At 51.6% G+C, this 14,170-nt stretch overlaps 1 non-coding gene and 3 pseudogenes across 1 annotated transcript; all 4 read right to left on the reverse strand.

Moving 5' to 3' along the window:
* Positions 1-5,844: 5,844 nt before the first annotated feature.
* Positions 5,845-5,964, reverse strand: LOC141267857 (5S ribosomal RNA; annotated as a pseudogene).
* Positions 5,965-7,776: 1,812 nt separating this feature from the next.
* Positions 7,777-7,895, reverse strand: LOC141267501 (5S ribosomal RNA; annotated as a pseudogene).
* Positions 7,896-8,836: 941 nt separating this feature from the next.
* LOC141270200 (5S ribosomal RNA) lies at positions 8,837-8,953 on the reverse strand (annotated as a pseudogene).
* A 624-nt stretch (positions 8,954-9,577) lies between these two features.
* On the reverse strand, positions 9,578-9,696 carry LOC141266889 (5S ribosomal RNA). Its single transcript, XR_012320909.1, has one exon. It is a non-coding gene; the product is annotated as a 5S ribosomal RNA (ribosomal RNA).
* Between the last annotated feature and the right edge of the window lie 4,474 nt (positions 9,697-14,170).

The following is a 14,170-nucleotide window of genomic DNA, read 5'->3' on the forward strand; positions in this document are numbered from 1 at the left end:
AGACTAGAAGGGAAAGGCAGAACCAGATACCCACAGGGTACTTGCAGAGAAGTAGCGAGTGGACCAGAAACTCACAAACGGAAGTACAGTGACAACGAGCAGGAGTTAGGTACGAGTTCAGACTCTGCAGAAAAAGGAATGGAACGGACATAGAGAAAAAACAGGTAAAAGATAGGAGAGAGTTCAGACTGGAACTGAGTGTACGGAGGAGACCGACACTGCAGCGGGATACAGGAGCGGGTCTGGGAATACGGCCCCCAGAGAGGCAGGACGAACAGGCAAGGAGCGTGTTCAGACTCGCCTGGAAATACAGCCTCCAGGAAGGCGGAACGAACAGGCAAGGAACGAGTACAGACTGCAGGTTAAGGTACACAGATAGGACACAGTACAGACACGGGAACTGATACCGCAAGGCAGGAGACATAGACAGGACTCAGTTCAGACACGGGAACTGATACCGCAAGGCAGGAGACAAAGACAGGACTCAGTTCAGACACGGGAACTGATACCGCAAGGCAGGAGACATAGACAGGACTCAGTTCAGACACGGGAACTGATACCGCAAGGCAGGAGACAAAGAACGGGACCTGGCACCTTCAGAGTGCAAGCACACACTGAATGAAACACTATGCTCAGGCAGGGGTTGATTGCCGCAGCTGGGTTATATACCAGTTGACAGACATCAATAGGCTGAGGACGCACAAGGGGTGTGACCCACAGCAGGTACAAAAAGCAGGAAGTGATCGGGCGCCGCCCTTAAGCAGCATAAACAGACACAAACAGACAGCATGGATGGAAGCCAGAGAGACATTCTGGACAGGAGATCAAGTGCGCGCTCTTGCACAGTGGGAGATGGACCACTATGCAAGGATGCCGCCAGGTATGTTACAGTACCCCCCCCTTACGCCCCCTCTTCTTCAGGCCTGCCAGAATCTTCCGCAGGGAATTTGAGGGCCAATTCTTCACTTCGAAGAGATCACTTCCACTGTCCACCGGAAAAACTGGTCTCCTCTGGGTAGCTAGGATGCTACCTCCCATCCAGCCACCCTTAGCAACAGACGAAATGGGTGGAGTACCAGGAACAGCACACAAGGAAGTCTCACTCCACATACTTTCAGGTGGCATCCCAGAGGGTACAGGAGACAACTGGAAGTCCTCCACCGGGTTGGAGGGGGACAGAGACTTGGGGGTAATCTCTGCTTCGAGGTACATCTTGTCAAGCTCACAGGAAGAAATAGACGGGTTATCAGGTACAGGATGAGGAAAAGTCACTGTCTCTTTGTTATCTGGTGGTACCCCGGAGGATTCAGGAAACAACTGGAGGTCCTCCACCGGGTCAGAAGAGTGCAGAGGCTCAGAGAAAACATCTGCTTCAGAGTACACTAGGTCGGACTCACTGGACGAAGCAGGCGAGGTATCGGGTACCGAGTATAGGAAAGTCTCTGTCCGTTTACCACCAGGTGGCACCCCGAAGGGTTCTGGAGACAACTGGCGGTCCTCCGCCTGATCAGAGGGGTGTAGAGACTCATGGGTAACCTCTGCTACGGAGTACACTAGGTCGGACTCACTGGATGAAGCAAGCGAGGTATCAGATCCAGGATATAGGAAAATCTCTGTCCATTCACCACCAGGTGGCACCCCGAAGGGTTCTGGAGACAACTGGAGGTCCTCCGCCTGGTCGGAGGGGTGTAGAGGCTCGGGAGTAACCTCTGCTTCGGAGTACACTAGGTTGGACTCACTGGACGAAGAGAGCGAGGTATCAGGTACAGAGTATAGGAGAGTCTCTGTCCTTTCGCTACCAGGTAGCACCCCGAAGGGTTCTGGAGACAACTGGAGGTCCTCCGCCTGGTCAGAGGGGTGTAGAATCTCATGGGTAACCTCTGCTTCAGAGTACACTAGGTCGGACTCACTGGACGAAGCAAGCGAGGTATCAGATCCAGGATATAGGAAAGTCTCTATCCATTCACCACCAGGTGGCACCCCGAAGGGTTCTGGAGACAACTGGAGGTCCTCCGCCTGGTCGGAGGGGTGTAGAGACTCGGGAGTAACCTCTGCTTCGGAGTACACTAGGTTGGACTCACTGGACGAAGCGAGCGAGGTATCAGGTACAGAGTATAGGAGAGTCTCTGTCCTTTCGCTACCAGGTAGCACCCCGAAGGGTTCTGGAGACAACTGGAGGTCCTCTGCCTGGTCGGAGGGGTGTAGAGACTCGGAGGTAACTACCACTTTGGGGTACCCATTGTCAGGCTCACAGGACGAAGCGGACAAAGTATCGAGTACCGGGTGTAGAGAAGTCTCTCTCCATTTGTCATTGAGTGGTATCCCGGAGGATTCAGGAGGCAACAGGGGATCCTCCGCCAGGTAGTAGAGGTGCACAGACTCTGAGGTAACCACAGCTTTGGAGCATCCTTGGACATGCACACCGGTTAAAGTGGGTGAAGCATCTGATGCCGGGTGCAGGAAGTTCTCCTGTGTGGAGTCTGGATGGGCAGAAGTCTCTTCGGGCAGGAGAACTGGTGCACTACCCACGCACATTACCCGTTGGGGCTTCTCCGGGATACAGGGAGATGAAGCTTCAGTAGGGACTTCAAGGTTGGGGTCAGGAGGTCTCAGGGAGGACAGACCCTGGCGTGACGGCTTGCCTCTACGTCTAGCACGTCTGGACTGCCTCTTGAGGTTGGGAGAAGTATTCCGGAAAGCGTAGTCACCCTGTGAGGATTCTGGGTGGGCAGTAGTCTCATTGGGCTGGAGGACTATTGCGCTACCCACACACATTACCCATTGGGGCTGCTCCGGGATATTGGGAAGTGAAGCTTCAGCAGGAGCCTCTGGGTTAGGATCATCGAATACCATTAGAAAGGCCACCAGTAAGGCCATTAGGTCCAGGAGGATCGGATCCTGTGTTTCATATAGGGGGTTTATCCATTCCAAGGCATCACCCGCCAGGTAAGACATAATGAATGCCACCTTAACCCGATCGGTGGGAAAACATAGAGGGTAGAACTTGAAGTGTAGCATGCATTGCTCCACAAATGCACGACTTTGTCTTGGATCCCCATAATAACGTAGCGGATCCGCAGGAACGAGAGCAGATAGATCCATCTGGACGGGTGCGTAAATCGCCTGGAACTCAGCTAAAGGGAAAAAAAAAATTATTTATTTTAATGCATGTATTCGCTGGAAAACTTCTCAGAGAGCGAAGGCCGTGGGGCTCAACGGGAACCATGGCCTGAGCATGCTGTAATGCACACGCCCGGACTGACTGGCGTGTGCGTGTTTATGTAGTGATTCCACTGTGCCATGAACCGGAGAGTGCCTGGAGGGGCGTAACTAAGTATCTGCCCGATCGGACCAAGGTCGCACGACGGCATATGACGCCAGTGCACCAGGGAGGAACCGAGCAGAGGAACCAGGGTCTACTCCAGGTCAGACTCCGGACACGGCTGTTGACCCACACCGGGGAATACAGGAACAGGCAGACTAGAGCACAGGCTGGGTAGGGTCCAGTACAGACTGGGAGACAAATTCGAAACCGCAGACGCGGTAGACAGAGCTGAGCAAAGCGAAAACCGCAGACGCGGCGGACAGAGCTGAGCAAAGCGAAAACCGCAGACGCGGCGGACAGAGCTGAGCAAACCGAAAACCGCAGACGCGGCGGACAGAGCTGAGAAAAGCGAAAACCGCAGACGCGGCGGACAGAGCTGAGCAAAGCGAAAACCACAGACGCGGCGGACAGAGCTGGGCAAAGCGAAAAGCGCAGACGCGGCGGACAGAGCTGAGCAAAGCGAAAACCGCAGACGCGGCGGACAGAGCTGAGCAAAGCGAAAACTGCAGACGCGGCAGACAGAGCTGAGCAAAGCGAAAACCGCAGACGCGGCGGACAGAGCTGAGCAATGCGAAAACCGCAGACGCGGGGCGGACAGAGCAGAGCAAAGCGAAAACCGCAGACGCGGCGGACAGAGCAGAGCAAAGCGAAAACCGCAGACGCGGCGGACAGAGCTGAGCAAAGCGAAAACCGCAGACGCGGCGGACAGAGCTGAGCAAAGCGAAAACCGCAGACGCGGTGGGAACAGGGCTCTGTTCACACGGAACAGACTAGAAGGGAAAGGCAGAACCAGATACCCACAGGGTACTTGCAGAGAAGTAGCGAGTGGACCACAAACTCACAAACGGAAGTACAGTGACAACGAGCAGGAGTTAGGTACGAGTTCAGACTCTGCAGAAAAAGGAATGGAACGGACATAGAGAAAAAACAGATAAAAGATAGGAGAGAGTTCAAACTGGAACTGAGTGTACGGAAGAGACCGACACTGCAGCGGGATACAGGAGCGGGTCTGGGAATACGGCCCCCAGAGAGGCAGGACGAACATGCAAGGAGCGTGTTCAGACTGGCCTGGAAATACAGCCTCCGGGAATGCGGAACGAACAGGCAAGGAACGAGTACAGACTGCAGGTTAAGGTACACAGATAGGACACAGTACAGACACGGGAACTGATACCACAAGGCAGGAGACATAGACAGGACTCAGTTCAGACACGGGAACTGATACCGCAAGGCAGGAGACAAAGACAGGACTCAGTTCAGACACGGGAACTGATACCGCAAGGCAGGAGACATAGACAGGACTCAGTTCAGACACGGGAACTGATACCGCAAGGCAGGAGACAAAGAACGGGACCTGGCACCTTCAGAGTGCAAGCACACACTGAATGAAACACTATGCTCAGGCAGGGGTTGATTGCCGCAGCTGGGTTATATACCAGTTGACAGACATCAATAGGCTGAGGACGCACAAGGGGTGTGACCCACAGCAGGTACAAAAAGCAGGAAGTGATCGGGCGCCGCCCTTAAGCAGCAGAAACAGACACAAACAGACAGCATGGAGGGAAGCCAGAGAGACATTCTGGACAGGAGATCAAGTGCGCGCTCTTGCACAGTGGGAGATGTACCACTATGCAAGGACGCCGCCAGGTATGTTACAGCCTCCCTCTTTCCATTTAATAAACATTTCTTTATTTCTTTTTAGCATGTGTTTAAGTTCTGTGTTCATCCATCCTGGTTTCCTTAAATGCTTCCCATTCTTCCTACTTTTCGGGATTGTTAACGATTGTGCTTTGAGAATCTCATTTTTAAAAATTTCCCATCCTTCCTGGACATTTTTGTCCTTAAGGACATCCAGCCATTGGATCCTTCCTATTATCTTTCTGAGTCTCTTAAAATCTGCCTTTCTAAAATCTAACCTTGAAGTTTGAGTCTTCACATGTCTTCCTCCTCTAGTTATCCAAAATTCTATAATAGCATGATCGCTGCCTCCTAGGGTCCCAGCCACCTTTACCTCCTCAACCATTTCCTCCCTGTTTATAAGGATTAGATCCAAAGTAGCAGATCCCCTTGTTTTCTCCCCTACCTTTTGGAAGATAAAGTTGTCAGCAAGAGAGGATAAGGATAACCTTCCTTGCACTGAGGTTAGCTCTTTGTCAGCCGTCTGGATTGGTTACACAAGCTTCTTTGCAGAGAAACATGTTACTTCTGCTGGCCCTCGCTAGGCGGCCGGCATCCAAAACCTTCCCTGGGCACCTGCTGAAAGCCTTGGCCCTTCACGGCCCCGGGTGCTTTTAACGCCATCATTTCCACACGGCGAGCTGCTTAGTCAATAAGCACTCCTAGCCGTGGCAAGGAGCTCGGTGTCAGGCCTGCGTGAAGGCGGCGGGGTAGCGTACTTAGCTGCCAACTGGCTCAGAGGCCTTGGGGCTTCCATCATCTAAGTTACTTAAGGTCGGTGTCCGGCAAGGCGCCGTTCCATGCTAGCCGAGCTGGGCAGTAGGGCAAAACATCATCAAAATGGTCTACAGCACCCGGTGTTCCCAGGAGGTCTCCCATCCAAGTACTGTCTGAGCCCAGCCCTGCTTTGCTTCCAAGATCAGACGAGATCGGGCGTATCCAAGGTGGTATGGCCAGTAGACGCTGCTCGATCCATCGCCCGGCCAGCCTTTCTCAGGATCGCTTGGTGGCGAGTGTAACGGGTCTGGGAGGCGGAACCTCTGAGCCACTATACAAGGGGGCAGTCCTTGTAAGGGAGCGGGTGGTGACCAGGGAAGACGGGCAGGAGGTCACAGCAGGTGACCGGGACAGTCTCTGAGTGAACGGGCTGGAGGTCACGCCAAGTGACCGGGGCAGTCTCTGGGTGAACGGGCAGATGGTCACGGTAAGTGACCGGGGCAGTCTCTGGGTGAACGGGCAGATGGTCACGGCAAGTGACCGGGGCAGTCTCTGGGTGAACGGGCAGATGGTCACGGCAAGTGACCGGGGCAGTCTCTGGGTAAAGGGTTGGTACGACCTGTGGCGGCTGATGGTAGACGTGAGCTCCCAGGTGAGCAGGCGAGAGTCTCTGGATAAACGGGTGGTCACAGCATGTGACGGCGGAGCTCCCAGGAAGACCAACAGACAGGCGGCAGATGAGCGCTCCCAGGTGAGCGGGCAGAAGTCTCTGGACAGGCGGGTGGTCACAGCACGTGACGGCAGAGCCTCCAGGTAGGCTAGCAGACTGGCAACAGATGAGCACTCCCAGGTGAGCGGGCAGGAGTCACTGGACAGGCAGGTGGTCACAGCACATGACGGCAGAGCTTCCATGTAGGCTAGCAGGCAGGTAGCAGATGTGCGCTCCCAGGTGAGCGGGCAAGCTGGTCCATAGACAGACTGAAGAGTTGGAAGGCAGACCGTCGGACCTCAAGCAAGCAGGCAGGTAGTTGATGTGCGCTCCCAGGTGAGCGGGCAAGCTGGTCCTTAGACAGACTGACAGGAGTAGTAAGGCAGACCGTCGGACCTCAGACTAGCAGGCAGGTAGCAGATAATGAGGCAGGAATCTGGCAGGTAACTGGCAGGTAACTGGCAGGTAACTGGCAACGGGACCTGAGGGCTGAAGCAGAGTAATAAACAGTGCAAAAACATTGCTCGGGCACCTCCATTTTGGAGGAGGTGCCTTATATATGGTGAAGTCCTCCGGCCATTGGCCGGGGACTCCTTAGGACGGCGCGCGCGGCCCCTTTAAGAGGGAGGGAGAGCGCGCGCGCGCGCCCTAAGCACAGTGGACGGGAAGGAGCGCGCGCTGCCAGCAGAGCGGGAGGAGGACGCCGGGCACGGAGCAGGGAGGTGAGGGAAACAGCGTCCCTGCCTAGCAGAGGGCAGGGACGCCGGCGCTACAGCGAGCAATCTGGCCGTGACGGGGCGGGCTCCGAAGGGTCCATGCAAAGGCTGTGCCGTCCCTACAGGTGTGGTTTGTTTAGCAATGATTCTCCCGCCACATCAGGTGTCTTCAAAAATGGCTCGGCGCAGGGTCTCCTGCAGGCTAAACCCTTCATCGCGGTAATGTGACAGAAAGAGCAAGCTGGACCCGTAACTTGGGGGCGGAGCGAGACGTCCAGGGGTGAATGAAGGAAGAGGGTGAGATGGTTGCCAGTGACTTTGAGCTGATCTTCAGGGTGGAGGGTCGTGTTGCTTGTAAAGGTCTTCTGCTTGGGGTTACCGGTGGTTGCCTCCAGCCACGCGGGAGACGCTGGTCCTTGTGAAAAGGAGCCTAGTATTAAAAGTAAAGAAGCAACAATGCTGGAGGCCCATGGTGATCAGAAGGATGCTGGTATTTTGCAGAGATGAAATAGCGCAAGAGAGAAAGCAAATGAAAAAAAGAAAAGAGAATGAATGTGTGCACTTGTGAAAGGGAATGGAAAAAAGGCATAGAAGAGAGTGCCCCCTGCTGGTGGAAGGAAGGAAAAAGCAAAAGCCTACAGCACCTGGTATTCCCAGGTGGTCTCCCATCCAAGTACTAACCAGGCCCAGTTCTGCTTAGCTTCTGAGATCAGATGAGATCGGGCACTTTCAGGGTGGTGTGGCCGTACCCTAAGACAGGCCTCTCACTTGCTGCTTTTCTACTTTGACGTCTGGCTGCTGGATGCCCTTTCCAGTGTTCAGCAAGACCAGATCCTTTTGTGCTTTCCCTTCTCTTCAATTTTTTTGCTGGCTTCCTTAAAAGGTCTTGTAGACAGAACGCCCCACTCAGAGTCGCTGAGCTCACTGATCGGCTGCAGCGCTGTCGACGGAACGTCAGCTTCACGGCCAATGCCACAGGCCGGAAGCAGAGGCGAGACTCACCGGTAGACCCGGGTAGGGTGAGTAGAGCGCGGTTAGTTGCTTTCTAATAGCCTGCAGCCGGGGATTAACTTTTAATGAAAGGGAACAATCCCTTTGACTGTCTGCAGCGCGCCACACCTAGGAAGCGCACTCTCACACACAAGCCAGCATGCACACGTGCTCGCACGTGACAACACCCCCTATCTGCCCCTACAACCTCTCCATCACCATGCGTCAGACTCTCCTGCCTGTTTTATGATTTCAGGGCCCTAGCAGGAATCACCCCCCCCTCCCCAATTCCTTCCGCACCTTCCTTTCCTTCCTTGCTCTGAGGTTAGCTCTTTGTCAGCCGTCTGGCTTGGTTACACAAGCTTCTTTGCAGAGAAACATGTTACTTCTGCTGGCCCTCGCTAGGCGGCCGGCATCCAAAACCTTCCCTGGGCACCTGCTGAAAGCCTGGCCCCTTCACGGCCCCGGGTGCTTTTAACGCCATCATTTCCACACGGCGAGCTGCGGAGTCAATAAGCACTCCTTGCCATGGCAAGGAGCTCGGTGTCAGGCCTGCGTGAAGGCGGCGGGGTAGCGTACTTAGCTGCTAACTGGCTCAGAGGCCTTTGGGCTTCAATCATCTAAGTTACTTAAGGTCGGTGTCCGGCAAGGCGCCGTTCCATGCTAGCCGAGCTGGGCAGTAGGGCAAAACATCATCAAAATGGTCTAAGGCACCCGGTGTTACCATGAGGTATCCCATCCAAGTACTGTCCGAGCCCAGCCCTGCTTTGCTACCGAGATCTGATGAGATCAGGCATATCCAAGGTGGTATGGCCAGAAGATGCTGCTCGATCCATCGACCGGCCAGCCTTTCTCAATATCGCTTGGTGGCGAGCAATCTGGCCGTGATGGGGCGGGCTCCGAAGGGTCCATGCAAAGGCTGTGCCGTCCCTACAGGTGTGGTTTGTTTAGCAGTGATTCACCCGCCGCATCAGGTGTCTTCAAAAATGGCTCGGCGCAGGGTCTCCTGCAGGCTAAACCCTTCATCGCGGTAATGTGACAGAAAGAGCAAGCTGGACCTGTAACTTGGGGGCGGAGAGAGAAGTCCAGGGGTGAATGAAGGAAGAGGGTGAGATGGTTGCCAGTGACATTGAGCTGCTCTTCAGGGGGGAGGGTCGTGTTGCCTGCAAAGGTCTTCTGCTTGGGGTTACCGGTGGTTGCCTCCAGCCACGCGGTAGACGCTGGTCCTGGTGTAAAGGAGCCTAGTATTAAAAGTAAAGAAACAACAATGCTGGAGGCCCACAGTGATCAGAAAGATGCTGGTATTTTGCAGAGATGAAATAGCGCAAGAGAGAAACCAAATGAAAAAAAGAAAAGAGAATGAATGTGTGCACTTGTGAAAGGGAATGGAAAAAAGGCATAGAAGAGAGTGCCCCCTGCTGGTGGAGGGAAGGAAGAAGCAAAAGCCTACAGCACCTGGTATTCCCAGGCAGTCTCCCATCAAAGCACTAACCAGGCCCAACCCTGCTTAGCTTCCAAGATCAGATGAGATCGGGCGTGTTCAGGGTGATGTGGCCATAGGCAGAGACAAGCTTCTCACTTGCTGCTTTTCTACTTTGACGTGTGGCTGCCGGCTGCCCTTTCCAGTGCTCAGCAAGATCAGGTCCATTTGTGCTTTCCCTTCTCTTCAATTTTTTTGCTGGCTTCCTTAAAAGGTCGTGTAGACACAACGCCCCACTCAGAACCGCTGCGCTCACTGATCGGCTGCAGCGCTGTCGACGGAACGTCAGCTTCACAGCCAATGCCACAGGCCAGGAGCAGAGGCGAAACTCACCGGTAGACCCGGGTAGGGTGAGTAGAGCGCAGTTAGTTGCTTTCTAATAGGCTGCAGCCGGGGATTAACTTTTAATGAAAGGGAACAATCCCTTTGACTGTCTGCAGCGCGCCACACCTAGGAAGCGCACTCTCACACACAAGCCAGCATGCACACGTGTTCGCACGTGACAACACCCCCTATCTGCCCCTACAACCTCTCCGTCACCATGCGTCAGACTCTCCTGCCTGTTTTATGATTTCAGGGCCCTAGCAGGAATCACCCCCCCCTCCCCAATTCCTTCCGCACCTTCCTTGCACTGAGGTTAGCTCTTTGTCAGCCGTCTGGCTTGGTTACACAAGCTTCTTTGCAGAGAAACATGTCACTTCTGCTGGCCCTCGCTAGATGGCCGGCATCCAAAACCTTCCCTGGGCACTAGAGATGAGCGTTGTTCTAATCGAACTGTTCGCCAATCTCAAATTCAAGCTGTTTTGGGCGGTGTTCGAGCCGTTCGGCGAACACGAACAATTTGAGAAAAATTCGGCTGTTCGAGGTTATGTTCGATAACTGTTCGTGCACAAAAATCATAACTGGATTTTTTCTCAGTAATGATGAAAATTAATGTTAATACACAGTTTGAGTGTACAGCGGGGTGGGGGGAGGGGCAGGGGATGGATCTCTGCAGGAACAATGAAGATCTCCATTTTTTTTTTCTCTTTCCCGCATTTACAGTGGGGAGTTGCAATCTGTCAGCCTATCAGCAGCGCACACACGGAGCGAAGTGCTTTTTTTCACACAAGCAAGGGCATGTGTCATTGGCAGTGTATGTCACATGTCCTTGCCCTATAAGACCAAGCCATTTTCCCCGTCGCCACCATTTTCTCACTGCTGCAGCTGCGTGTTAGACGGCACCGCTGTTGCTGTGTGCGCTATACCTTGTTAATTTCAAGCCAATTTTCGCACAAATCTACAGATAGCTTGGGAGTAGGGAATAGTTGTGATTGCAGTCCTTTTAAGGACTAGGTTACATCATTTCCTACGACTTTTATCAGGCAGGTCTGTGCTCTTAAATAGATAGATTGTGGGAGTAAAGACTAATTGTAATTGGAGTCCTTTTCAGGACTAGGTTACATCAGTTCCTATCAGTTTTTGCCAGGCAGGTCTGTGCCAGTGCTGTGCAAGTTTTTTTCACAGCATTTGGCTGAATCTAGCAAAGCTAATCCTTTTTGGCCTATTGCAGAGTGTGTTAGTCAGTGGAGTAGCCTATCTGTGTTGCAAGATATACCACCTGTGTATAGAATACCAATTTTTTTACTGCACCTAGTGAAGTAAAATCTTTTGGGCATAGCATCATTCTATTAGTCCATCTATACTGACCTCCATCAGGTTGCAAATTGAATATAATTTTTTCTGCATCTAGCTCTGAAAAAATATTGGGCTTCTAGCTGTGTGTGGGACTTGTTGTATTAGTCCATCTATACTGACCTCCATCAGGTTGCAAACTGCATATATTTTTTTCTTCATCTACCTCTGAAAAAATATTGGGCTTCTAGCTGTGTGTGGGACTTGTTCTATTAATCCATCTATACAGACCTCCATCAGGTTGCAAACTGAATATATTTTTTTCTCCATCTACCTCTGAAAAAATATTGGGCTTCTAGCTGTGTGTGGGACTTGTTGTATTAGTCCATCTATACTGACCTCCATCAGGTTGCAAACTGAATATATTTTTTTCTGCATCTACCTCTGAAAAAATATTGGGCTTCTAGCTGTGTGTGGGACTTGTTGTATTAGTCCATCTATACAGACCTCCATCAGGTTGCAAACTGAATATATTTTTTTCTGTATCTACCTCTGAAAAAATATTGGGCTTCTAGCTGTGTGTGGGACTTGTTGTATTAGTCCATCTATACTGACCTCCATCAGGTTGCAAACTGAATATATTTTTTTCTGCATCTACCCCTGAAAAAATATTGGGCTTCTAGCTGTGTGTGGGACTTGTTCTATTAATCCATCTATACAGAACTCCATCAGGTTGCAAACTGAATATATTTTTTTCTGCATCTACCTCTGAAAAAATATTGGGCTTCTAGCTGTGTGTGGGACTTGTTGTATTAGTCCATCTATACTGACCTCCATCAGGTTGCAAACTGAATATATTTTTTTCTGCATCTACCTCTGAAAAAATATTGGGCTTCTAGCTGTGTGTGGGACTTGTTCTTTTAATCCATCTATACAGACCTCCATCAGGTTGCAAACTGAATATATTTTTTTCTGCATCTACCTCTGAAAAAATATTGGGCTTCTTGCTGTGTGTGGGACTTGTTGTATTAGTCCATCTATACTGACCTCCATCAGGTTGCAAACTGAATATATTTTTTTCTGCATCTACCTCTGAAAAAATATTGGGCTTCTAGCTGTGTGTGGGACTTTCTCTATTAGTCCATCTATACTGACCTCCATCAGGTTGCAAATTAAAAATAATTTTCATCTGCATCTAGCTCTGAAAAAATATTTGGCCTTCTAGCAGTGTGTGGGACTTTCTCTATTACTCCATCTATACTGACCTCCATCAGGTTGCAAATTGAATATAATTTTTTTCTGCATCTAACCCAGCCAATAGTTTTGGCCTAATACCACAGTTTGGCCACTCAGCTCTGCTCGGTTCCCATCCATTGTTTTTTTGTGCAAACAACTCCAGAGTTGTTAATTAGTTAACCACCAAAATGAGTGGAAAAAGGCCTGCTGCTGGTGGAAAGGGGAATAGGCGTGTTGGAAAGGGGAAAAAAGGCTGTGTCCGTGGGGTAGGTGTTAAAGCAACAGTAACATCTGCAGAAGAAAGACCATCTTCCAGCCAAACTAAAATGTCTACTTCTTTTAGCGGACAATGTGATAAGATCCCTTTCTTACGGCCACGCCAATCGCTACAAATTCCAGATGAGGCACAAAAACAGCAGGTGCTTCAACGGATATCAAGTGCTCCTTTAAGTGGGCTCTCCTCCACATCAACTTCAACATCACAAATACTCCAGTCCTCAAAGGTGTCACCCCAAACGCACTTGCTTCCTCACAGCTCCCAAATCTCCAGCTGCCCGTCTGAGTATGAGGTAGAACAGATGGTTGAGTCTGCAGAGCTGTTTACTCATACTATAGCCTGGGAATCAGAGGTCGACTCCAGCGCTTCTGTGAATCCAGACGAGGAAATGATCTACACTGATGCCCAGAATCTTTATGAGTCGGATCCAGGACCAGACGCAGAAGGTTCTGACCATAATGTAGACCCTCATTCCCAAACTGTAACTCCTGTTGGTGGAGACAATGAGGAAGACGATGATAAGACTCAAATACCTGATTGGAGCGACAACTTTAGTTTTTTGTCAGGGCAGGAACAGGTTGGCTCTGAGGACGACGGGTGTGATAACGCACAGGGTGACGATGATGAGGTTGGAGATCCCACTTACTGTCAACCCACAGTCAGCCAAGAGATGAGGTCAGCAGAGGAGGTGGAGGAAGATGCTAGTGACGACGAGGTCAGGTTGCTCCTTCCTGGACAGAGATGTAGTACTGGAAGCACGTCAACAACTGCATCCTCAAACACAACTCTGCCTCTCACCACAAGTCGTGGTGGCTCTTCAGGTCGCATGGGTGCTAAGCCTTGCATAGCCTGGGCATTTTTTCAGATCGATAAAGATGACCCAACTCGTGTTATCTGTAACATTTGTCAGCAAAAGCTAAGTAGAGGCCAAAAAATACATAGTTTGAGTACTTCATGCATGAACCGGCACATGGACATGAAGCATAAGTTGCAGTGGGAAGCTCAGTGTGCTACAATGCGGCCTAGCCGGCCGGGCCAACCACCGTCTGCCATATCTTGTGCATTCGCGGCCTCTTCATCCTCTGTGACTGGGGGGACAGCAGTCACACCTGTTTTGGGGCGCAGACCTGCCACCTCTTTACCCGCAACAGCCAGCGTGATTGGCAGGTCATCATTTTCTTTGGAGGTGGTAACACCAGCTGGTGTTGAGCGCTGTCCGACATCGATAGCACCACCTTTGGATCAAGGCAACAACCTAACATGTCCGCCTGCATCTTCCTCACAGACCGGCAGTTTGCCGGGGACACCCTTATCAACCCCGTCTAAGCACAATAGCCAGCCCTCGGTCCCTCAGATGTGGACAAGTAAAAGACCATTTCCTCCTAGCCATGAGAAAGCTAAGAGGTTGAATTTCACCATCTGCAAGTTC

This window comes from Phyllobates terribilis, unplaced genomic scaffold (assembly GCF_046119375.1).
Source record: "Phyllobates terribilis strain yellow unplaced genomic scaffold, ASM4611937v1 Scaffold_4__5_contigs__length_816908805, whole genome shotgun sequence".
Lineage (NCBI taxonomy): Eukaryota > Metazoa > Chordata > Amphibia > Anura > Dendrobatidae > Phyllobates > Phyllobates terribilis.